The sequence below is a fragment of the Scyliorhinus canicula genome, chromosome 15, assembly GCF_902713615.1.
Source record: "Scyliorhinus canicula chromosome 15, sScyCan1.1, whole genome shotgun sequence".
NCBI classification, from domain to species: Eukaryota; Metazoa; Chordata; class Chondrichthyes; order Carcharhiniformes; family Scyliorhinidae; genus Scyliorhinus; species Scyliorhinus canicula.
This window is the reverse complement of record NC_052160.1, coordinates 50,058,520-50,066,743: the sequence shown is the minus strand read 5'-3', so window position 1 is coordinate 50,066,743 and position 8,224 is coordinate 50,058,520. Positions and strand designations below refer to the sequence as shown.

The following is an 8,224-nucleotide window of genomic DNA, read 5'->3' as shown; positions in this document are numbered from 1 at the left end:
TACCGAGGTGGTGGTTAGACAATTATCCATAGTCCACGAAGTACCACAGGCAACAAAAATAGAAACTGCTCAAAACTCTCTGTAGGTCTGGCAGCATCTGTGGAGAGAAACAGAGTTAGCGTGTAAAGTCCATACGATTCTTCTTCAGAGCCATCCCACCACTGATGCAGTTGGACCTTCTGGGTTTCCAGCATTTTCTGTTTTTATTTCAGATTTCCAGCATCTGCACTATTTTGTCATTATATAAATGATCTGGAAGAAAATGTAGCTGGTCTGATTAGTAAGTTCACAGACAACACAAAAATTGATAGAGTTGCGGATCGTTAAGAGGATTGTCAGAGGATAAAGCAGGATATAAACTGGTTGGAGTCTTGAGCGGAGAAATGGCAGATGGAGTTTAATCCGGACAAGTGTGAGGTAATGCACTTTGGAAGGTCCAATGCATGTAGGAAGTTAGGAAGTACACAATAAATGGTAGAACTCTTGTGAGTACCGACAGGCAGAGAGACCTGGGCGGCATGTCCACTGATCACTGAAAGTGGCAACGCATGTGGATAAGGTGGTCAAGAAGGCATACGACATGCTGGCATTCATTGGTCAGGGCATTGAATGTAACAATTGGCAAGTCATGTTGCAGCTGTACAGGACCTTAGTTCGGCCTCAATTGGAATATTGTGTGCAATTCTGGTCGCCATATTACCAGAAGGATGTGGATGCTTTGGAGAGGGTACATGTGGTGAATGAATTTCACCTAATGCATGAGCTGTCTGTACTGTCTGTATAATGATGTGACCCATGACCTTGAAGTGATGATGCGGACTACTTCCAGGTACTGAACTGGAACCCCGGTGGGCTCCGCCTCTGGCTCCGCCCTCACCGGGGCCATATATAGTCTGGCCACCTGTGGATGGCACCCATTTGTACAGCCAACTCTGGCAGGCAAGTTCATGGATATTAAAGCCTAATGTTCACTCGTTCTCACGGTCTCACAGTGAATTGACGGTATAACAATTTAATACCCAAAGACAGCACCATGGAAGCCGCTCTAAAGCCAGATAAGCTCGAACTCGACGTGCGCGTGTCAGAAGCCAAGGAGATCTTCGAACATTGGCTTTGCTGCATCGAGGCCTACCTCGACTCCTCCACGCCTCCCACTGAAACCCTCAAGCTGCGAGTCCTCCACGCTCGGGTGAACTATCGAATCTCCGTGATGATCGAGAAAGCGGCCACATATGAGGCGGCGGTCGCAACCCCCAAGGCACATTTCGTGAAGCCTGTAAACGAGGTGTTTGCCCAACATCTTCTCACTACTCGCTGTCAACGCGCTGGGGAATCGCTGGACGAGTACCTGGAAAATCTGACCCTACTCGCGAGGAACTGCAGCTACCGGGATGTGACGGCGGAGGAACACATAAACCTACAGATCCGGGATACCTACGTGGCTGGGGTCCGGTTGAACTACATCAGGCAGCGCTTGCTGGAAAACGGGACCACTGACCTGCGGGACACAGTAAAGCTAGCTACCTCGTTAGAGGTGGCTTACCAGAACCTCAGTGCATTCCCCGCGGGCCCGGCGAACCCCTCGTGGACACCATCGTTGCGGCTCCCGTCGGATCCGACTACGTCACAGGCCTGCGCCGCGCGGCTGCCAGTCCAGCCCGGGGAACCGCAGTGCTACCTCTGCGGCAAGGGTCAACACCCCCGCTGCGTTTCCCAGCCTGCACAGCGGCGTGCAGCGACTGTGGGGAAAAGGGACACTTTGCCAGGGTCTGTCTGGGCTGACCTAAAGCCCAGAAATCGAAAACTCACCAAGCCCGACCCATGGACTCACAGGCCCCCAGACCCCGCAATGTGGCTACGTGCCTGCCCAGAACGCCCTCTTCAGACGCGTCATCAGCCTTGTGTGACCTCGTGGGGGCTGCCACCTTGCCCGCCGTCTCCAACACCGACCGACACCTGCGACTTGTGGGGGCCACCAACTTGGCCGTCGGCTTCGGCACCGACCAACACGTGCGACCGATGGGGGCGGCCATCTTGGTCGCCATCTTCAACCTGGCCCGACACGTGCGACTCGTGGGGGCCGCCATTTTGTGACCCCGACACCGCCGACCATGCTGGCTACCCGAGCTGGGCGCAGTCACCATCGACCAGTTGCAGCCGAAGCACCTGAAAAACTCAATGATGGCCATCTGGGTCAACGGGCACAAGACCCCCTGTCTTTTCAACTCCGGGAGCACGGAAAGCTTTGTTCACCCTGACACGGAAAGGAGCTGCTCCCTTCCCATATACCCCGCATTCCAAACAATTTCCCTTGCCTCCGGATCCCATTTGGTCCAGATCTGGTGGTACTGTATCGCTAACCTCGCGATGCAGGCCGCCGAGTACGCCCATTTTAAGCTGAACGTCCTCCCTCACCTCTGCGCCCCCCCTCCTGCTTGGATTAGACTTCCAATGCTGTCACTGAAGCCTGACTCTACAGTTCGACGGACCCTTACCCCGTACTCACGGTATGCAGACTCGCGACCCTCAAAGTCCCCCCCCTTCCCTCTTTGCGAACCTCACTCCTGACTGTAAGCCCATCGCCACCAGGAGCAGGCGGTACAGTTCCCAAGATTTGGCTTTCATCAAGTCTGAGGTCCAGCGACTGTTGAGTGAAGGGATCATCGAGGCCAGCAGCAGCCCCTGGAGAGGGCAAGTGGTGGTCGTCCGGACCGGGGAAAAGAATCGGATGGTTGTAGACTACAGCCAGACCATTAATCGGTTCACGCACCTGGATGCGTACCCCCTCCCCTGCATAGCGGAGATGGTCAACCAGATCGCACAGTACCATGTATTCTCAATGGTCGCTCTGATGTCGGCCTACCACCAGCTCCCAATGCACCCGGGAGAACGCCACTACACTGCCTTTGAAGCATCGGCCGACTCTTCCACTTCCTCAGGGTCCCCTTCAGCGTCACTAACGGGGTCTCGGTCTTTCATGGAATGATGGACCGAATGGTGGACCAGTACGGCTTGCGGGCTACATACCCGTACTTGGACAATGTCACCATCTGCAGCCATGATCAGCAGGACCATGAAGCCAACCTTCGGAGGTTCCTTCAGGCCGCCCAATCCCTCAACCTCACGTACAACAAATAGTAATGTGTTTTCCGCACTACACGACTGGCCATCCTCGGCTACGTCGTGGAGAACGGAGTCCTGGGGCCCGACCCCGACCGTATGCGCCCCCTCATGGAACTCACCCCTCCCCACAGCCTCAAGGCCCTCAAACGATGCCTGGGGCTGTTTTCCTACTACGCCCAGTGGGTCCCCAACTATGGGGACAAAGAACGCCCATTTATTCAAACCACCACTTTCCCCCTGCGGCTGAGACCTGCTCGGCCTTCAGCCGCATCAAGGCCGACATCACCAAGGCCGCTATGCACGCGGTAGACGAGTCCGTCCCCTTTCAGGTAGAGAGTGATGCGTCAGAAGTCGCACTGGCCGCCACACTCAACCAGGCGGGCAGGCCAGTAGCATTCTTCTCTAGAACCCTCCACGCTTCCGCGATCCCACACTCCTTGGTCGAGAAGGAAGCACAAGCCATAGTGGAAGCCGTGCGGCACTGGAGGCACAACAAGCAGGTAGGAGGTTCACCCTCGTCACCGACCAGCAGTCAGACGCCTTCATGTTTGACAACGCACAACGGGGCAAAATAAAAAATGACAAAATCCTGATGTGGAGGATTGAACTCTCCACCTACAATTATGATATCAAGTATCGTCCTGGGAAGCTCAGTGAGCCCCAGATGCTCTGTCCCGCGGCACATACGCCAGAGCGCAAGATGACCGACTTTGGGCTATCCATAATGACCTCGGTCACCCGGGGGCTTACCCACTTTATTAAGGCCCGCAATCTGCCCTTCTTTACTGAGGAGGTCAAGGCCATGACCAGGGACTGCCAGGTCTGCGCGGAGTGCAAAACGCACTTCTACCGGCCAGGCAAGGCCCGCCTAGTAAAGGCCTCCCGGTCCTTTTGAGCGCCTAAGTATGGACTTCAAAGGGCCCCCCTCCACCAACCGTAATATATATTTTCTAACCGGCGTCGATGAATACTCCCGCTTCCCCTTCGCTGTCCCCTATCCCGACGTGACCCCGGCCACTGTGATAAAGGCACTGCACAGCATCTTCACACTGTTCCGTTTCCCTGCTTACGTCCACAGCGACCGGGATATATCATTCATAAGCGATGAGCTGCTTCAGTACCTGCTCAGCAAAGGCATCGCCTCGAGCAGGACTACGAGCTATAACCCACAGGGAAACGGACAGGTGGAGAGGGAGAACGCAACGGTATGGTAGGCCGTCCTACTGGCCCTCCGGTCTAGAAGTCTCCCAACCCCCCGCTGGCAGAAGGTCCTCCCTGACGCCCTCCACTCCATTAGATCACTCCTCTGCACAGCCACGAATGAGACCCCTCACGACCGCTTGTTTCTCTTCCCTAGGAAGTCCATCTCCGGGGTCTCACTTCCATCCTGGCTGACAACTCCGGGACCTGTCCTTCTCCGGAGGCACATGAGGAGCCATTAGACTGACCCCCTGGTCGAGAGGGTCCAGCTGCTGCACGCCAACCCCCAGTATGCCTACATCGCTCACCAGGCCGGACGGCAAGATACGGTCTCCCTACGAGATCTGGCGGCAGCTGGTTCCCCTGCCAACGCGCCCCTCTCCGCTGCCTACAGCCACCCCCTACGCCCCTTACGACCCCTGGGTCTCCTGTATTGTCCCGCACCGGCAATGCTGCCACCCACTACCCCCCTGTCTACCCTCATCTCCCAACCGTCTATGGCACGCCGGACTGAGGCTCATGCTGCGGACACAATGCCCCCGGAGTCACCATCTGCAACAACCGTGCCCATCGCATCGCCAAAGCTGAGGAGGTCTGAAAGAACGATCTGGCTTCCAGACAGACTGAATCTCTAATGACCCCACGTCACCCCTGCTGGACTTGATTTTTTTAACAGGGGGTGAATGTGGTGAATGTATTTCACCTAATGCATGAGCTGTCTGTACTGTTTGTATAATGATGTGACCCATGACCTGGAAGTGATGATATGGGCTACTTCCAGGTACTGTACTGGAACCCCGGTGGGTTCCGCCTCTGGCTCCGCCCTTACCAGGGCCATATATAGTCCGTCCACCTGTGGGTGGCACTCATTTGTACAGCCGACTCTGGCAGGCTGGTTCATGGATATTAAAGCCTAATGTTCACTCGTTCTCACGGTTACACAGTGAATTGACGGTATAACAGTACAGAAGCGGTTTACCAGGATGTTGCCTGGTATGGAGGGCATTAGCTATGAGGACAGGTTAGATAAACTCGGTCTGTTCTCACTGGAATGACGGAGGTTGAGAGGCGACCTGATAGAGGTCTACAACATTATGAGTGGCATGGACAGAGTGGATAGTCAGATGCACTTTCCTAGGGTTGGAGAGTCAAGTACTCGGGGACATAATTTTTAAGTGCATAGGGAAAAGTTTAGAACTGAAGTGTGAGGCAAGTTTTTTACACAGAGGGTGGTAAATATATGGAACGTGCTGCCTGGGAAGGTGGTGGGAGGAGGTAGGTTAGCGGCATTTAAGGGGCATTTAGACGAATATATGAATAGGGTGGGAATGGAAGTATATGGACTCCGTAAGTGCATACGGTTTTAGTTTAGGCAGGTACCAGGGTGCGCACAGGCTTGGAGGGCCGAAGAGCCTGTTCCTGTGCTGTATTGTTCTTTGTTCTTTGTACCATAAGCATAAGACAAAGGAGCAGAATTAGGCCATTCGGCCCATCGAATCTGCTCTACCATTCGATCATGGCTGAGCATCGCTCTCCATTTGAGAGAGACAATCATTAGAGATAGCTTGAGACACCATTCCACAAGCGTGGGGCAAGGTGGGGAGGCAGGGCCTCCATGAGTTACCACAGCTGATAAAAGAATTGAACCGACACTGTTGGCATTACCCAACTGAACTAATTGACTTCCCACTGAGGTCATGGGAAACACAATATAAATGCAAATCCTTTCGTTCAAGGAACTCTGATTTTTGACTCACCATTATCGCCAGCGAAGGCGCCGATTCTTTCAAATTTGGATCCTTATAATCCTGCATGCCAATGCTTAATGGTCCTTTTTCAAGTCATGAGATTTAGTTAGTTAAATTCTCAGAGGTTAGCTCAGTGAAATGTGCATGTTCAGTGAAGTGAGTGTAGACTGCATGTTGTGAATCCTTTGGTAGTTTTGTTTGAAAACTCTTTATATTGTGATCTGTTTTGAACATATCAGATACTGGCTGACAATATAAAATCTACATATTGAAATTTATAGTGTATGGCTAACTCCTGCTGCTCTGACCTGGCCAAGATTTATCCTTTGACCTTCATTAAAATAGATGATGTTGTCATTCAAACATCGTTGTTTATTAGACCTCACTATCAATAAATTGGCGGTCACATTCTCTACGTTACAGCAATGACTAGACATCAAAAAGCACTTCCCTTGCTGCAAAGCACTGAGATTGTGACCAGGCACTGCATGAGTATTCTTTTTTTTAAGAGAAAGAAGTGTTTTAATTAATGGCTGTTACAACCATAAAGCTCTTTTCAAAGAATGGAGTACTGAGGAAGTGCAAAGATACCATCAAATACAACATCGTGGGCACAAGGGCCTGAATAGCCCTGTACTGTTCTATGTTTCTATGTAAACAATGACAATGCAACTTTTGAGCCCAGTCATGACAATGACTCTGCTTTTTCTCAGTGAGATCATCCGATTGAGAGGGCATTTTTCTGTGGAAGTCAGCTGTAGAATGCAATAAAACTTCAATCACAACAGTAATAATCCTGATCTAACGTGTAACCTATTACTTGCAGCAGTGTGTGAATGCTGGTTGCAGTGTGGGGCCTGGTTACAGTGGGCAGTGTGGGGGGAGGGGTTCCTCACTTTTTATGAATGAAACCCTGGCCGCACTGAATCCTCGCTGACGTCGACAACGCGGATGTCACAAGATGTCTTTACGTCATCGGGACGCGACCAACGGAATGACGCTGCGGCCTTCTCCAAAAAAATACACGCCACAGAGAGTTTTCAAAGAGGCGGAGCGGATGTCGAAGAGGGAGAGGGTGACGATGACGATGACAGGAATGTAGGGGGTGGGGAGAGAAGGCCCCGCATTTATATATAGGACCGGGTTATGACATCATCAGGACGCGCCGGCAGCGAAGGGCGAGACCGGAGCAGAGCTCGAGAAGAAGAGATACAAACAGGTAAGAGAGAGAGGGAGAAAAAGAAAAGATAGAGGAGAGAAAGGGAGAGAGAAGGAAGGACAGAGAAGAGCGAGGGGAGGGAGAGAGAAAAAGAAAACAGGAGATGGGAGATAGAGAGGGGAGATTAAAGAGAGAGGGGGAGGGAGAGAGAGAAAGAAGGACAGAGAAGAGCGAGGGGGCAGAGAGAGAAAAAGAAACGACAGAGGAGAGAAATGGGGATCGAGAGGGGAGATTAAAGAGAGATGGAGATGTGGAGAGACAGTGAGGGGGGATGTAGAGAGGAGAGCGAGAGAGAGGTGGTAGAGAGGAGATCGAGAGAGAGGTGGTAGAGAGGAGAGCGAGAGAGAGGAGGTAGAGAGGAGAGCGAGAGAGGCGGTAGAGAGGAGAGGCGGTAGAGAGGAGAGGCGGTAGAGAGGAGAGGCGGTAGAGAGGAGAGGCGGTAGAGAGGAGAGGCGGTAGAGAGGAGAGCGGGCGGGCGAGGGATGCATAGGGAAAGGGGAGGTTGTTAAGAGAGAGAGAGAGAAATGTGACTTGTATATGGGGCTAGTTAAGGTAGGTGTTGGTGTTGTAAGTCTTGCATACATTATAATGAAATGGAGAGGGAGAAGAAGGGGGAGGCGGGAGAGGGAGAAGAAGGGGGAGGCGGGAGGGGAGAAGAAGGGGAGGCGGGAGAGGGAAGAAGGGGAGGGGGAGAGGGGAAGAAGGGGGAGGCGGGAGAGGGAGAGGGGGGAGGGAGGGAGAGAGGGGAGGCGGGAGAGGGAGAAAGGGGGAGGCGGGAGCGGGAGAAGAGGGGGAGGCGGGAGGGAGAAGAAGGGGGAGGCGGGAGAGGGAGAAGAAGGGGAGGCGGGAGAGGGAGAAGGGGGAGCGGGAGAGGGAGAAGGGGGAGGGGGGAGGGAGAAGAAGGGGAGGCGGGAGAGAGGGAGAAGAAGGGGGA

General features: G+C 53.1%; 1 protein-coding gene across 1 annotated transcript in view; it reads left to right on the top strand.

The window, feature by feature from the left end:
- The first annotated feature begins 7,071 nt into the window (after positions 1 to 7,071).
- zfand2a (zinc finger, AN1-type domain 2A) overlaps positions 7,072 to 8,224 on the top strand; it is a 38,335-nt gene continuing 37,182 nt past the window's right edge. Inside the window, exon 1 of the mRNA XM_038820055.1 lies at positions 7,072 to 7,290. The gene's annotated coding sequence lies outside the window, so the exon portion shown is untranslated. The remainder of the gene's footprint in view (positions 7,291 to 8,224) is intronic.